This window comes from Erpetoichthys calabaricus, chromosome 13 (genome assembly GCF_900747795.2).
Source record: "Erpetoichthys calabaricus chromosome 13, fErpCal1.3, whole genome shotgun sequence".
Lineage (NCBI taxonomy): Eukaryota > Metazoa > Chordata > Cladistia > Polypteriformes > Polypteridae > Erpetoichthys > Erpetoichthys calabaricus.
In genome coordinates this window covers 62,010,804-62,029,473 of record NC_041406.2, presented here as the reverse complement: position 1 = coordinate 62,029,473, position 18,670 = coordinate 62,010,804, and the positions used below count along the sequence as shown (strand labels likewise).

The 18,670-nt window shown below is 37.4% G+C and overlaps 1 protein-coding gene across 1 annotated transcript in view; it reads right to left on the bottom strand.

Annotated features, from left to right (window-relative positions):
* LOC114663370 (electrogenic aspartate/glutamate antiporter SLC25A13, mitochondrial) overlaps nt 1-18,670 on the bottom strand; it is a 237,970-nt gene that overhangs the window by 59,812 nt on the left and 159,488 nt on the right. The gene's annotated exons all lie outside the window — the stretch shown is intronic.

Below are 18,670 nucleotides of genomic sequence, written 5' to 3'. Positions count from 1 at the left end.
TACTATAAAACATATTTATTAAAAATTGCATTATTGTAGCAAGCAATAAAAAGTATAGAAAAAATTACCCCATAATCATGCACTGGATATTTACTATGGTGCGTTTAATAGAATAAAATAATTTTAATACATGTTTTTTATTTTGAATTGGATGAAGTATTGCCTGTATTTCCTTCACTTTTCAATACCATGAAAATTTCTTCCAAGTGGGGCATGAAACAAAAACTCTTTGCTGGAGCTCTTACAGCAAAATATACAACACTATTGGAAATCAACCAAGTATTTGTCCTTTTCAGTCTTTACTACCTGTTGTTACTATTTTAAAACCCCCTAAGGGCAGAAGACCTGCTTTATTGTTAACAGTGAGGGCAACCATTTAAAGCCATTTGACAGAATTCAACAGCTCTGCCCTCTGGGATTCAGATAGGATCCTGACTCTGGTGGGACTAGCATTTCTACTCAACAGGGGGAGAGAGAGAGATAGCTTCTTTGCAAAAATTCCTGTACTTTGAATTTTAGGGCCTCTTCTGGTCTTAAAAATCTTAAGAATATAGTCATTATCAAAGTACTGTCTGACTTTAACCTGTTAAAGTCTTGAAACAAATATATTGAGCCACTAAATGGAATCTTAAAAACTGAGTCAATGGTAATGGAAGCTAGATGATTGTTATTTTGCTTGATTATATGAATACTAGCTGTGCTGTGTCTAAGATGGGATGAAATCTAACTAATCAATGTACAACCTCAGCGTTACATTTGAAGTGTACCATGTAATGCATATGTCTTCATTATATGCCATTTGGTATGGAAGTAGTAAAAGCAGTGTTAATGTTTGTGATGTGCCATGTATTAGAATGACAAAAGCAATGCATTTTATTACTAAAAATATGATGCGGCATCTTTTGGACATGGACATTTATCCATTTACTAAGGTGATTATGCATTTTAATTGTGATGGACCAGTGCAAAAACCTGTTGCAATGGGTTTTTTTTTTTTTTCAAAAACAGGTCCAATTTATCATTTGTCCTTTTTAGCAATATAGTATTTTAATCAGTTGATTGTTTATGATGACTGGACTTGCAAAACTACTGAACACTGCATCATCTTCTCTGTGAGGAAAAATATTAGCTCTCTGTTCACAATGCTTAGCATGAGTATTGTTTTCATGCACAGTAATAACTATATGTTTGATGGATGCAACAGAATTACTGCAAATGGAAAACTCTGGCAGGGAAATGAGAATTGTCTAGAAATTAAATGGCGTCTGCAGCTATTAAACTCAAAAAAGCAACAGCTAAAATGGCATAAAAATGTGTATAATCACTATGTAAAAATCAAATTAAAACCTCTTCTTCCAATACTTAAACCCATTCAATAGTCCTAATATTCTAAAGGCCATTGATAGAAGTGCTTCGATTGGAAGGCATACAGTAGAGAATTACAGAACATGCTTTATTAATTCAGTAAGATTTCACACCTGTCAAGTTAGCAAGGTAATCATATAAGAACTAAATAATACACAGATTTACTGCTATCCACTTTTTCTTTAATAAAATGGAAAATGTACCCTGGAACTGTACATATTTTGATGGTGGTTGGAAACTTGTCTGTAATACAGAAATGTCTGTCTGCAGTATATGGTTTTGTTTTTCTTTTTTTCTTAAACTGCAAATCTTAGTAGTGTTACATAATTTTTCAGGATTTTCTTCCATTTGAATAACATTTCAAATAAATGGACAAGGCGTTAAGTGACTTGATTGTCCTTTTAAAGGAACTTACAGAGAATGTTGGATATCAACTTGCAAACAAAGAGAAACTATAGGTGCATGTGAGGACTGGTTCAGACCAAATGGGTAGTAACAAATTGCTTAAAATCTGACTCTCATAACTGTGAAACTAAATGGACAGTTGCAACAAAGAACTCCTCCTAAGTGAAGCTGTTGTAGCAATGCTGAAAATCTTTTAAAAGGGATTACACTCCGCTCCATTATCCCAGTCTGAAAGTCAAAATTCTGAAATTCAAACAATATAAAAGGACAACGAATGGTACTTTAAAGATGTTCTGTGAATGTTCATTTCTTTTATTCAACTGCATTTTCTGAGCAATGTATATCCATGTTACACTTGGTTTTATACATTTGCAGGTGTTACTACCTGACACATCTGGGTTTTCTAAAGGTGACAAGTCACCTTTCATACAACATGAAGTTAGGAGATGTTTACTTTGAAAATTTATTTATTTTAGAATATTTTTTTTCTAAGCGAAAGTATTCATGGGAATATGGGTTTCTTTATGTCTGAAACATTTTTGTGCGGTTACTATGTGCAGTTACTGTGGAGTTGCATTATGTTGTCTCCTGATCATAGTGATTATTTATTTCATGGTGCAGCAATGTTAATTTGTTTTGTGTATGGTTACTGCCATATAATCATTCCCACTATTAGCGTGCTGCTCCCAGTTGCCAAAGAGCATGGTTTTAGACCCTTAAATACTGGTGCGACGATTTATTCACATCTGTGATTTGGATAAATTTTGCATCTCATAGCAGCTATATGCTACTGTATATGCTTTTTTCTCAGTTCGTCTCTCCAATTTCTTAACCCTATTAATTCTCTTTCTGGTACAGATTCCACTAGCCAGTGTATTATCTATAATAATAAAAGGCAAAGCCCTCACTGACTGACTGACTCACTGACTCACTCATCACTAATTCTCCAACTTCCCGTGTAGGTGGAAGGCTGAAATTTGGCAGGCTCATTCCTTACAGCTTACTTACAAAAGTTAGGCAGGTTTCATTTCGAAATTCAAAGCGTAATGGTCATAACTGGAACATATTTTTTGTCCATACACTGTAATGGAGGAGGCGGAGTCACGTATCGCGTCATCACGCCTCCTACGTAATCACGTGAACTAAAAACAAGGAAGAGATTTACAGCACGAGTCACACGCGGGAACGAAGGTAAATGACGTTAATTTTTGACTGTCTTTTAATACTGTGTAAGCATACATATTAACACATGTGCAATTAAACGTGTGCATTTACGGGGTGATTTCTCAGGCTTAAAAGCTCACCTTTTATCAAACGCGGGAACAAAGGTAACTGACATTGTTCACTGTCTTTTAATACTGTGTAACCATACATATTAACACATGTGCAATTAAACGTGTGCATTTACGGGCTGATTTCTCAGGCTTAAAAGCTCGCCTTTTACTAAAAAGGTAAATGCAAAACTATTTTCAATCAGTTTATTGAAACGCTCCCGTTAAGGATTGCAATAACATATTCGCGAGATAAAAGAACGAAGTAGGGGGAAATGGAGGAAGAGCCGCGAACAGCTAAGAGCAAAAAATTAATTAAACAATTGAGAACGGAGCGAGTTAAGCATACAAGCATGTTCATAAGGGAAAGAAAGCACGGTGTAAAACGTAAGTTTAAATTAATTTTATAGAAACGCTCCCGCTACGGATTGCAATAACATATTCGCGAGATAAAAGTTTAATGAGAACACACGAGGTATAAACGAACCACACGCCGTGGCGCAACGTTAGGGGCAACAGTTTCAACCATTCTATGATCTGCTTCTCGCAACTGAAAGACGGCACATGGCGGATGTTAGCCGACTTGCTGACCGCAACGTTAGGGGCTTCAAGTATGGCGCTGACGCCACATCTCAGTGCCAACACTTTGCAGACTGTACTTAAAAGACACGCCCTCCTCACTGGACAGTTAAAAACACCAATCAAACTAACGATGACATCAAGTATTACCCAATCAAAAGTAGGAAAGGAGGCATCTTCATAAAATGCGTGTGGGATGATTTGCATGAGACGCTGCTTTAAAAAAAAAATGATACAAAAAATACGGGATAAACCCCGTCCAGTATTGATTCAAAACGGGACGCGCAATTTCATTCTCAAACGCGGCACGATTCCGTATTTTAAAGGACGGGTGGCAACCCTACAGTGCCAGGTAACCACCCATACAATCACATTGTGATTCAGACTAGGAATGCAATGAATGTAATTACCCCGATCTACATACAAGGCGACAGTCTTGCAACATTCAAAGATGATGGTTTGGGATAAGTACACCATACAACATAAAAGAGCTTATGAAGCCTTGAACCGAAAAAAGCAACATCTCAGAGATCGTAAAAAAAAAAAATAGGAGGTAATGTCGTTTTACTCGCTGTAGATTTTAGTCAAACATTACCAGTTATTCCATGAGGGAGACCAGCAGATCAACTCAACGCGTGTTTAAAATCCATGCTTCTCCCACGCTCGGTTATATGTTGCGTGTTCTCGGGTAGGTACACCAAAAAATGTATACATTTAAGCATGTAATGGGCAAACAAAAAATGAGGTATACCCGAAGGCACTGCAGTAGTACTTAATGTAACTTTACTTCTTAAATGTTAATGTTTTACTGTTTAATAATTTATACGCTTCTTATATGTTGTTCAAATTCTTTTATCAAAATACCACTGACAGCGCAATGCACGATAACATGGAGTGAATACACCATACGCATCCGCCCACGGTTGCCCTGCTTTGCGCAGATAGGAGTTGATTCTACAATAAAATAAAATAAAGATAAAAATACTAAAACAATCATCACCCATAAAGCGGATAGTAGACGTGACGTACTATATGTGTACCACATTTCAAGTGTATAGGTGAAACGGTTTGCGAGCTACAGGTCATTTAAAATCCTGGACAGACACACAAATTGCCACGGTACCAAATTACAGAAGAACATTTTACTGTTTAATAATTTATATTTATATGAAATGTGCTTCTTATATATTACTTCATATTCTCATATGATAATGATGTTAATGTTTATATTGATTTCTGTGTTATTAAAACTGCATGTATGTGTGTATATGTATATATATATATATATATACTAGCAAAATACCCGCGCTTCGCAGCGGAGAAGTAGTGTGTTAAAGAGGTTATGAAAAAAAAAGGAAACATTTTAAAAATAACGTAACATGATTGTCAATGAAAGCCCGTTTCACTCAGTAAGTCTTATGTGTGTGTTTATGTATGTGTGTATATATATGTAGATGTGTATATGTAGATATGTATATATATGTATATGTATATAAATGTTTATGTGTGTGTATATTATATATATAATATATATATATATATATATATATATATATATATATATATATATATATATATATATATAAAAAACAGCAACAGTTATAACAATGACAACACAATTACATTGACAATCATGTTACGTTATTTTTAAAATGTTTCCTTTTTTTTCATAACCTCTTTAACACACTACTTCTCCGCTACGAAGCGCGGGTATTTTGCTAGTGACTCAATAAGTAGCAAATATAGCATTATTGTCACTTTTGCAGGCAGATAAACTATGTTTTTCTGTTTGCTTAGGGAATTCAAAAACAAATCAATATCACTTTAGATTGGTTATCCTTAATACGCTGTACTTACCATGTTATTACCTGTATAATTACAGAGAAACTAGGTGTTATTACCTTGTACTTACTGTGTAGCACAATGTAATACTGTGGGTAAGCACTTAGTTATAATTGTTATTTCAGTTTTTATATACAAACGCACTTAGACAAATTGTGGAATAACAATTACAGCTAAGTACTTAATTATAGCATTACACTGTATTACATAGTAAGAACAAGGTAATAACACCTAGTTACTCTGTAGTTATACAGGTAATTACATGGTAAGTACAGTGTATTAGGGACACCTAAACTAAAGTAATACCAACAAATCAAATGAAAACTACAGCCAAAGCACAAGAACTGGAATCAAAGTAAGTTCACAACTTCAGCTTAAAGTTATAAGGACATCCAAATGGGTCTTACAAAAAATAAAATGCATTAATGTAAAATCACTTTGGATACATACTAATTTATTATGTGTCCTGTCTTAACAGTGAATCAATATGCAGGAACACTCACTTTTTTATTCTGACTCATTGGCTACTGACGAGATATGCATTATTTGTATAATTACTACAGTAATCCCTCCTCCATCGCGGGAGTTGCATTCCAGAGCCACCCGCGAAATAAGAAAATCCGCGAAGTAGAAACCATATGTTTATATGGTTATTTTTCTATTGTCATGCTTGGGTCACAGATTTGCGCAGAAACACAGGAGGTTGTAGAGAGACAGGAACGTTATTCAAACACTGCAAACAAACATTTGTCTCTTTTTCAAAAGTTTAAACTGTGCTCCATGACAAGACAGAGATCACAGTTTCGTCTCACAATTAAAAGAATGCAAACATATCTTCCTCTTCAAAGGAATGCCTGTCAGGAGCAGATCATGTCACAGAGATAGAGAGAGACAAAAGCAAACAAATCAATAGGGCTGTTTGCCTTTTAAGTATGTGAAGCACCGTGGCACAAAGCTGTTGAAGGCGGCAGCTCACACCCCCTCCGTCAGGAGCAGACAAAGAGAGAGAGAGAGTTTGTTTTTCAAGCAAAAATCAATACGTGCCCTTCGAGCTTTTAAGTATGCGAAGCACCGTGCAGCATGTCCTTCAGGAAGCAGCTGCACACAGTGCAACGTCCCTATTGTCTAGGTGTGCGAACAGCCCCCCAGCTCACACCCCCCTACGTCAGCGCAAGAGAGAGAGAGAGAGAAAGTAAGTTGGGTAGCTTCTCAGCCATCTGCCAATAGCGTCCCTTGTATGAAATCAACTGGGCAAACCAACTGAGGAAGCATGTACCAGAAATTAAAAGACCCATTGTCCGCAGAAACCCGCGAAGCAGCGAAAAATCCACGATATATATTTAAATATGCTTACATATAAAATCCGCGATGGAGTGAAGCCGCGAAAGGCGAAGCGCGATATAGCGAGGGATCACTGTATATGCAACTTTACTTAATAGTGCAACTGTGTCACAATAGTGAAAAATAACCTTCACCGAAAAATCCCTAGGTTATCCTTTCAGCTGAGGTGATGCAGAGGCACCTGACTGATGACTGAAGAGCCTTCTTAACTCTTTCAGGGCTTGATGTCGACTTTTGTCGAAATTCAGCAGTAGAGGACAGTAATCAGCTGTAAACTGTGACAAAACTCACTGTTATGTTTCAGTTTGACTCTCTTTGCTAGAAGGAAAGTTAGCTTCATTGATTTAACCTCAATTCCCTGCATGTGCATGAGTAGTGAAGAGCAAACAACCTCTAAAATGGCATCAACATTTGATGGGAGATCAAAGCGAATGCACAAGCTAAATACTCCTTGAGCAACGTTTTGCGCATTATCGAGGAATCGGACTGACTTGTTGGACTCTGATTTTGATACAAGTGATTGAAAAGGAAAGTGAGGTACCAGCATCAGCTGATCGGTCCCCGGCTGATTGTGGTGTTGAACATGTTCATGTAGCTGACGCGCATATAGCAGCATTTACCTGGGAGGACCACCACTTACGGTGACAAGCGCTACAAACCAGATTGTGTCGCACTGTGACTGCCACCACTGTATTCCCGCTGGCCATCAAGCGGCCCCTGTGCAGCGATTGCTGCCAGAGATGGAGAACAGGTGCCAACAGCAGCCACAGCACTCAGCTTATGTTGAGTTATGTGTGAAACCATTGCTGTGTGTACTTTACAGGAAACTGAGTTTTTTGGATAAAATATTTAGCCCTCAAAGAATTAAGCAACATAGACAGTTCTCATCAAAATTGTTCAAATATCCAAATTCTTAAATTTGTGCAAAATGGCATTCTGCATGTTTCATGGTTATACAGAATTGGCTGCCTAAAATATATATTAGATTAAATTAGATTAGATAAAATTAATCCAAATATACCCAATAATTGGAAAAGCCAAAAAACTGTTATACTCGTTCAAAATTCTCAAGCACCTTTTAACTCAGTATTGTATCAACCTTAAATTAATACTAAGACTGTAATATTTCAGAACCTAGAAAAATGATTGAAAAAAAATTGTGCAATTTATGTTTTTCTAATTTTATAAACATATTGTTTTGGCAGAGTCTCTTGGGTACTTTTTCACATGTGTAATATGTCTCTCTAAGCATTGAGAAAAAAATATATTATTTATACGCAGAAAGACATAGATTTTTAATAAGTCTCTATAGACAAAGGATTGAAATACTGTAGGTCCATTAACCAATTTGTATGGCATTAGAACATTAGAAAAAATTGACAAGAGCAGGCTATTCAGCCCAACAAACTTGCCAGTCTTGTTCACCTACATTCCTAAAGTCCCACTCTCTGCCAGACTACTTTGTACTTTATTCCAAGTGTCTATGGCTCTTTGTGTGAAGAGAAACTTTCTAACAACTGTGTGACAATGACCCTTTAACAAGTCTCCAAATATGGGCACTTCTTCGTGCTAAAGAATTTATTTTAAAATAAAAGCTATGATCCACAGCACTAATTCCCTGCATAATTGTAAACACTCAAATTGTGTCACCACTTGCTCTCCATTTGCTTAAACTGAAAAAGTTCAGCTCTTTCAGTCTCTCCTCATAGGTTTTACCTCTCAGTCCTGGAATCAGTCTAGTCACTTTCCTGTGGACTTTCCATGGCGCTGTTTCATCTTTTTCGTAATATGGAGACCAGGGGCCTCTTGTATAAATGGTGCATACGCACAAAAATGTTGCGTAAGAATGTTTCCATGTTCAAATTGCGATGTATAAAACCTAAAATTGGCGTAAAGCCACTCACATTTCCATGGTAGCTCATACCGTCGTACGCAAGTTCTCCGCTCAGTTTTGTAGACTGGCAGCACCCAGCATCAAAGCAGTGCTACTGTTCCTGTGTGGTTACCCTTTCTTTTTTAGATCCACATCCCTGACGCGGCTTTATATATACACTAAAATTAACCGCATTTTGTTTATAGTTTAATGCAGCATTTCCCAAACTATGGGTCGCGACCCACCAGTGGGTCGCGAGCGAATGTTGAGTGGGCCCTGAAACATAAGACGATATTCCGACCGATCGGGCTAACAGCCGGACGTCTTTTGTTTTTGTGACATTCTTTATCGCGTTGTGTTGTGTTCGTTAGCATATGCCCTTATAATCTTTTTAAAAACAATTATTAACGTTTGAATATAATAATGGAAAAGTGGTTGAAACGGATAGCAAAAACTACGTCGCCGCCGCCGGTTGATTGTGATGAAAAGACAGAAGATGTTCTTATAAATGACAAAAGTGGCACTGAGGCTGACTTCCAAGCTCCCTCAACGAGTTCGCATGAATCGAAACGACGGAAAGTTGTAAGAAAATATGACCCTGAATATCTAAAACTAGAATTCACTTGGAATCATGATACGATAGATCCGCGTCCTCAATGCGTGATTTGCTACGAAATATTAGCGAACGAAAGTATGCGCCCAAGTAAGTTGACGCGTCATATAGAAACGAAGCATTCCCATTTTACGAATAAGCCAGTAGATTTTTTTCAAAGAAAATTGTTGGATATGAAATCTTCAAAAAATATTGTTTCACATTTCATTAATATTAATGAAAATGCTGTATATGCCTCGTACCTCATTAGCTTAAGGATCGCCAGAGCAGGAAAGCCTCATACCATTGGCAAAGATTTAGTGTTACCATCAATTAAAGATGCTGTTGGAGCGATGTTTGGAGAAAAAGAAGTAAAGGAAATCGAGCGCATACCACTGTCCAATAATACTGTTGCACGACGAATCGACGAAATGGCTGAATGGGCAGAGGACGAATTAATCCGGAGGGTAGTTTGTAGTAAATATTATACGCTACAACTAGATGAGTCTACTGACGTGCAAGACCTATCTCAACTACTTGTTTTTGTGCGTTATATATGGCAAAACGATGCGCATGAAGATATCTTGTTCTGCAAGCCAATTAGTCGTGGAACGGCCGAGGAAATTTTCAATGCAATTGATTCCTATATAAAAGAGAAAGGTTTACAGTGGAAGAACTGTTTCGGTATATGCACTGACGGTGCACGGGCTATGCGCGGGAAAAATAGCAGTGTCATTACAAGAGTTCTTAAATAAAGCCCCTGTGCTTTGTGGACACACTGTAGCCTTCACAGAGAAGCACTGGTTTCAAAAGCATTACCTAATGATTTCAAAACAGTACTAAATACAGCTGTGAAAATTGTAAATTATATTAAAACAAAACCCTTACAAGCACGTTTATTTCAAAAGCTGTGTGAAGAAATGGGTAGTCTTCATACATCTCTTCTTCTGCATACGGAGGTACGTTGGTTATCCAGGGGGAAAGTACTGACACGATTAGTGGAATTACGCAATGAAGTTACAATTTACTTGGAAGGAAAAACTGAATATATTGAATCTCTACTGGACAAAGAATTCATTCTCAAGCTCACATACTTGGCGGATATTTTTTCGAAATTAAACGAACTCAATTTGTATTTGCAAGGTTCAAACGAATCAGACATTTTTGTAGTTCACGATAGAATTCGAGCGTTTATGAAAAAGCTTATGTTGTGGAAAAGTTGTATTGAGGATGGCAAGTATGATTGTTTTGAAACTCTTGAAACTTTTATTATAGAAAACCAAGTGCAGCCAAAGACGAACGTACTGTCTGCAATTTCCACTCATTTATCATTGTTAAAAAATAACTTTGATGCCTATTTCGGGAAAGACATGAAAAAGCTCGACTCGTTGAATTGGATTTGTAACCCATTTCAAGACCGCCTACCAAGTAGTATGTCAACAAAAGCAAGTGAAGAACTCATTGATTTATCAGAAGATACGTCACTGAAAAATAGTTTCAATCGCAAGCAGTTAATGAAATTCTGGCACTCAGTTGCTGGGAACTATCCTTGCCTGTTTGATGAAGCTATAAAAGTCCTCCTCCCCTTCAGTACCTCATATCTATGTGAGGCCGGATTTTCAGCTATGATCAGCATTAAAACTAAATACCGAAATAAATTGGACGTATCAAACTCACTGCGATTAAAAGTAACTAAAATTGAAGTTGATACTAAAGCTGTAATGATAAAAAATAGGAAACAAATACACCCTTCTCATTGAAATAACAGTCCTTGTAGGTATTTAAGTAATAAAAAATTGTAACTTAAAGTTGTTTTTTTTCTTATTTGAAAAGTCCTTCATTCATATTGGTGACGCTTAAATTTCCATAGTGACTGTTTGTGAGCTAAAGTACAATATATGTTGTCTGTGATGATAACAAATTAATGTCAAATGAAAAAAATACTTTAAACAAAATAAACAGCCCGAACAAATAAGACACCATTAAGTAGTTCCGCGACTCGCTACTAGGGAATCTGAGCGTTACCAATATTTTATGCCCCCTTTTTAAGACGGCTAAGAGGTGGGTCCCGAATTTGGCAGTTTTTGTTAGGTGGATCGGAGCCCAGTCAAGTTTGGGAACCACTGGTTTAATGCATCTGATTGTAATTAACCTGTAACAATATAATGGTCTATACGGTTGTGAGACATGGACGCTATCCAGTGATCTGAATCAAAGACTGGACTCTTTCAGTAATGTGTCGAACGAGCGGCTGCTCATGGAGTTCTAAATTAGGTACATTACCTGCACTGTGATGGAGTGTCAGTTACAGCACTACAGCCATGTGGTGCGATTCCCATAGGGTGATTTGACACAGAGGATCCTCATTGTTGAGGAACCGAGCAGCTGGACCAGGCCAAGGGGACTGCAGCAGACATGTGGTCATTTCTGGGGGGTGGGACTGGAGCGGTAAATTTGAGCTACGTTAATTGTTGGGGGGTTAGCAGGCTGCTTGCTGCTTGTGCTGATCGACACATTTACAAAACAAGAGATGCTGATGGAGAGGTGCAAAGGGATTTAAGGTGGGCCATGATTACGAGTTTTTTCATAGGCTTCAGTAATTCTAGTGTTAACATTACTGACCTGTAGTTACTTGGATCAGCCCAATAAAATTTTATTGTAATCATTCGGTACACATAGATCAATTTTTACAAAAAATAGGATTGAAAACAAATCAAACCCCACCCCTGAGAAGGACAGCATGGCCAAAGGAGTAAAACTTAAGGCTTGTAAACATGCCTAAATTATTGAGTTTAATAGGGCAAAAAAAGATAAATGGAGAAGGAAAAGAAATGCGGAAATAATTATTTCTTCTTATTCTAAAATATTATTGATTAGATCCTGCCAGGTTTTCAAAAAATTCTGTACAGATCCCATAACTGAGAATTAGATTTTTCCAATTTCAAATAATATAAAACATCGGTTTCCCACTGACTTACTAGAGGAGAGTTAGGATTCTTCCAATTTAACAAAATCAGTCTGCATGCCAAAAGTGTAGTGAATGCAATCACAGTTTGCTTGTCCTTATCCATTTCAAATCCATCTGGAAGAACACCAAACACAGCTATTAATGGGTTAGGAGGGATTGTGACACCAAGGCTGTCTGAAAGGCACTTAAAAAGTTTGGTCCAAAATGTTGTTAATTTGGTGCATGCCCAAAACATGTGACCCAGTGAGGCTGGGGCTTGGTTGCAGCGTTCGCAGGTTGGATCTTGCCCTGGAAACATTTTGGACAGTTTTAAGCGAGACAGATGAGCTCGATATATAATTTTAAGTTGAATAATTCTATGCTTTGCGCATATGGATCTTGAGAGAATTCTCTGCATTGCTACCTTCCACTCCTTTTCTGATATATTAATTAAGAGATCTTTTTCCCATTGTCCTCTTGGATCTTTGAAAGGAAGGGACTCTAATAAAATTTTATATATTGCAGAAATGGTGTCTAAGTCCTCGAAGTTGAGCAGTATTATTTCCAGCATGGTGGAGGGTACGAGATGAGGAAAATAGGGCAGGTTCTGTTTGACAAAGTTTCTAATTTGAAGAAAGAAAACGTGAAAAGTGAAATAAATGTGTAGCTGGAAGGTTAAATTTGGAATGCAATTGTTCAAAGGGTGCAAAGATATTGTCTATATAAAGATCTCTGAGCAATTTAATCCCAAATCTTTTCCAGATATTAAAAACTGGAAATGTTTGTGAGGGTTGAAAGAGGTGGTTCTCTTGCAAGGGTGCCACAGATAGAAGATTTTCCATCTTAAATTGCTTTCTAAATTGGTTCCATGTTCTGAGTGAGTGAAGCAAAATTGGGTTATTAGTATATTTGCGATAACTTGCATTTATTGGAGCGCACAGCAGGGAATATAAAGAAGTGCTGCAGGATTTTACTTCTATTGCGGACCAGGCCTGTGTATGTTCATTTATTTGTGGCCAGGTTTTTATGCCTTGTATGTTTGCTGCCCAGTAATAAAACTGAAAATTAGGTACAGCCATGCCACCTTCTGCCTGAGGTCTTTGTAGGGTCGCTCTTCGGATACGTGAATGTTTTGAGTTCCAAATAAATGAGGTTATAGTTGAATCTAATTGCTTAAAAAATTATTTATTGATATATATTGGGATGTTTTGAAATAAAAAAAGAAGCTTAGGAAGGATATTCATCTTAACAACGTTAATTCTTCCGGCTAGAGTGAGATGAAGGGTTGACCATCTATGCAAGACTTGCTTAATTTTTTCCATACAGATGGCGAAATTTTGTTGATAAAATGCTTTATGTTTACTTGTGATATTTACCCCTAGGTATTTAAACTGATCTGCTATGGTAAAAGGTAGGGTGTCCAATCTGATATTATATGCTTGTGAATTCACTGGAAAGAGTATACTTTTATTCAAATTAATTCTGAAACCAGAGATCTTTTGAAAATCTGAAAGTGTCTGTTAAAACTGCAGGCATAGTGTTTTCTGGGTCTGATATATATAAAACCATATCATCTGCATATAGAGAAATTTTCTGTTCCAGTCCTTCTCGGATAATCCCTTTTATCTGATAAGAATTTGGTTCAATGGCGATTGCAAACAGCAGTGGTGACAAGGGGCATCCTTGTCTGGTGCCACGTTCTAGTTTAAAGTAGTGTGAACAAATGTTGTTAATACAGACTGAAGCTTCTGGACTGGTGTACAGTAGTTTGATCCATGCACAAATGTTCGGGCCAAACCCAAATTTCTCCAATGCAGTGAAAAGGTAGTTCCATTCAATTATATCAAATGTTTTTTCTGCATCCAATGATAATAATATTTCTGGGGTGTTTGACTTTGCTTTTGAATATATTACATTAAACAGGCGTCGAAGATTGGAAGATAAGTGTCGGCCTTTAATAAATCCAGTTTGATCCTGTGATATTACCGAAGGCAGCACTTTCTCCATCCTTCTAGCTATAATATTTGAGAGTATCTTAACATCATTATTCAGAAGTGAAATTGGTCTGTATGATGCACATTGTAACAAGTCCTTATTTTGTTTAGGAAAGACAGTGATTAATGCTTGACGAAAAGTTTGAGGTAGAATTTGATTGTCTCTAGCTTCTGTAAACGTTGCCAATAAGAGGGGAGCTAGCTGAGTGGAGAATTTCTTATAAAATTCTATAGGGTAGCCATCAGGGCCTGCTGATTTCCCGCCTTGAAGTGACTTTATAGCATCTTGTAATTCTGATAGGGTCAGAGGTTTATCCAGTTCCTCAGCACTAAAAGTATCTATTTGTGGTATCTGTAATGTATCCAGAAATGCAATAGATTGTGTGCTGTCTTCTTTAAACTCAGTAGAATATAAAGTTTTATAGTAGTCTCTAAATGTGTGCATTATATTTTTACGGTCAATGATTTCATCTCCATTAGTGTTGGTGATTACTGGGATTGCATTGCGAACTTCTTGCTTGTGGATTTGTTGAGCTAAAAGCTTATTAGCTTTCTCTCTGTGTTCATAGTAATGATGTCTTGATTTATAAATAAGTTCTTCAGTTTCTTTAGCTGTCAAGATGTTGAGTTCTGTATGCAGAGCCTGCCTTTTCCTATGAAGAGCCTCACTTGAACGCCTGGCTTGTTCTTCATCTATTCTAGTAATTTCGCTTCTTAGCTCTGACACTTTCTTGGTTTCTAATTTATTTCTGTGGGAAAGATATGAAATAATCTGTCCTCTTAAGAAGGCCTTTAGAGTTTCCCAGAGTGTTCCTGCAGAGACCTCTGAGGGTGTGTTTGTCTCAAGGAAGAAGCTAATTTGTTTGGATATAAATTCTGTACAGTTCTCGTCTGCTAATATAAGTGGGTTAAGGCGCCATCTGCGAGGTGAGTGTGGGGGGCATAATGATTTTAGCTCCAAAACTAGAGGTGCATGGTCGGAAATAACAATTGTGTTGTATTTACAAGATTTAATCGTAGGCAAAAATAATTATCTATAAAGAAATAATCAATTCTTGAGTAGCTATGATGCACTGGTGAGTAGAATGAATATGTTCTTGAGTTTGGGTTTAGAAACCTCCAGGGGTCTGATAAGCTGTGGTCAGTTACAAACTGTGTAATTGTCTTTGCAGTATTAGATGTCGTCCCCCCTGTGGCAGGAGTTCTATCTAAGAGTGGATTTAAAACACAATTAAAGTCCCCAGTCATTATAATTTCATGAGTGTTCACATTGGGAATGGATGCAAATAGATTTTGCATGAATTCCTTATCATCGACAATGGATGCATAAACATTTATTGAAATCATTTTACAGTTAAATAAGTTGCCCATGACCATCACATATCTCCCGTCAGGATCCGATACTACATCTGATGCTACAAATGGGACTGTTCTATGTATGAGAATTCCCACACCTCTAGTTTTCTTTGTAAAGCTAGAATGGAACATTTGGCCAGTCCAGTCTTTTTGTAGCCGGAATTGATCCTTGCTTAGTAAGTGGGTCCCATGTAAAAATACTATTTAGCGTTTAAGCCTGTTAGGTGAGAGCATACTTTCTTTCTCTTTAATTCGTGATTCAGGCCTTTAACATTCCAGCTCACAAAATTAACTGTCCCATCATGGAGACGTTGATTCTGAATTTTTAATGTCATTTTATAGTCTTAACTGGTAGTGAGGCAGATTTAATCTTAATTTCCAATTTCCCCACGAGTTATTACCATACAGCCTATTGTTGTGTTGATAGTTATAATTATAAGGATTAAAAGGATAGATTAGATATAGCCGGCTCTCCTTCTCTCCCCCTCTTTTCCCCCCACCACCCATTTTGCCTCCCCACATGAGGCTAGACCCCACTTCACAATGTTCCAGTCCTCTGACATACCGAGAGACAGAGCATGTCCAAAACAAAACAAGCCCCCCCCCCACCCACCGCAGTGGCATTTGAGAATTAAAAAGTAGACATACCTATTGCAGCTAGAGTCTAAATACTATCTGCCAAAAATATAATCATTAACAGTCTTTAAGCTTAAAATATAATCTTCAGCAATTTTAAAATAATAAGATAATAAAATAATGAATCCTGGGATTGGTGTTAAAAAGTGGTCTAGGATAAGCATAGTAAATCCTAATGCAATAATAGAAAAAACAATAAACCAAGGGCATGATGTTAAACAGTCTCCTTTAGGGTAGTAAAAGAAAAAAAAAAAAAACCCTACTCTAATTACTTCCACACACTCACGTCTATAACTTCCACACACTCACGTCTATAACTGTAATTAAAACATAAAGCTTACTTAAAAAACATAAACATATAGCGTCCAAGTAACGATAAGGATGTATGATTATAATACCCATATCTTTACAAGTGGATCAGACAGCAGGTGATAGCTCCTTGCCATGCCATGACAGGATACGACTCCTTACTGTCTTTCAAAAGAGTGTCGGGAACAGCTTCTTTAATTCCTTTTCAGCTTCCTCCTTGCTTGAAAATACATAAAATTGGCCATGAACTTCCACTTTCAGTTTGGCGGGATACAAGATGCTGTATTTGAAATCGGCTTTCCGTAACAGCTGTTTAATGTTGAAGAAGACTGCCCGTTTTGCAGCTGTTAAAGGTGAGTAGTCAGGGAAAAAACAAAGGAGATTATTATCAAATATAATCTCTTGCTTGTGTCTGAGAAGTGCCATCACATCAGGTTTACATTGTAGTAGCTCAAAGCAAACAATAAAAGACTTAGGTTTAAAGGTATTTGAACTGCATATACGATAAGCTGCTGCTATCTCGGTATCTGGTTTAAAGTCATCTCCAATTATTTTAGAGAGTAATTGTACTGCAAATTTCACTGGGTTTGTACTTTCTCGTTTCTCAGGTAGACCTTCGATTCTAATATTATTCCTTCTGCACCCATCCTCCAGGGCTGCAAGTCTGTCTCCGAGTTGTTTGCATTCGGAATTTGCAGCTGTAGCTTTTTCATCGGCGTTAGATGCCAATTGTTCTGTTGTTTCAATTCGAGCCGTGAATGCCTGCTTAACGTCATCCAGCTGATCGGCAACGTCATCCAGCTGACCGGCAAGTTTTTTCAGTTTGGATCTATTTTCTTCAATGTGTTCCTGTAATTTCCCCAATATGTCTTTAAAGGTCGCGCCAAAACGATTAAATAGACGCGTTTCCCTGTCCTTGTTATCCTTCTTAAGCTCCTTCTTAAGCTCACATGGCCGTAGCCGTAGCAGTAGCCAGTAATGCGATCATCTCTTTCAGTTCGGACAGATCGTTTCGGCTTTCGTGCTCCGTGGGTGGAATTGCAGCTTCTATTACAGCCGATGCTGCGGGCTCGTGATGAGTAGATGAGAGCACGTACTGCAGGGCCTTTTCTAGTTTCGAATGATCCTCTGAAATCGACGATCCATCGTGACCTGCATCACTTGCACCCTCGCTCCCATTTTCGCTCTTGACTGGAGACGATGCAGTGGAGCGGGTTCCTAGGAAGTCTATGCATTCGTCTGCCTTTTCCACGTCAGTCTCTGAGAGGCCGTACCTCATGCTTGGGCTTGATGTCTGTCCAGGCTTTGATGTAGCTTTAAGTTTCTTTTCCAGTTCCGGTTCTTTCTGACCTCTCTTCTTATTACTCATGTTTATATATTATATATTGTAGCGGAAGTTCCTTGGGTCGGGTAAATACATCCATCCATCCATTTTCCAACCTGCTGAATCCGAACACAGGGTCACGGGGGTCTGTTGGAGCCAATCCCAGCCAACACAGGGCACAAGGCAGGAACCAATCCCGGGCAGGGTGCCAACCCACCGCAGTTCTTCACATGTATAAACTTAAAAAAAATGCATGTTCAAAGTATTTGCTATTTCACTGCCTGTTTAGTCTTGCTTGTCTTTAACGAACTTAACACTCCTTATCTTCCCCTTGTCCATTGTTTTACTACTAATAAAATAATAAAATAATCTTTTTAGATAAGCCTTTCTCTTATCAGCAATATTTCTCTCTCTTTCTCTTTTAACTTTCCTAATATCCTTTATAAACATTGGCCTCATGTTTGTTAGAGATACAGTATTAATCTTACATTTATGCAGTACCTTATACAGCTGCTTTTTTTCTTTGTAACTTCCTTTAAACTCACTTTTCATTTCTTACTGCTTTTAAATTTTGAGGTAATCCTATCCTGTATTACATGTGAAAACTTTTAAATCTGCCTCCGAACTCCTATCTTCACACTTTAAAGCCTTATAAGACCACTTTATCTTATTTAGGCGTTACCACATCTGCTCAAAATATGCCATACTAAAATTAAATTTAAATGTTTTAATTTTTGAATATATACTCTGTCAAAAACACCCTGAGGTCACTGGATCCTAATAGATCAATCACATCTGTCCTAATTATTATAGAATAATAAATCTGCATACTGTGC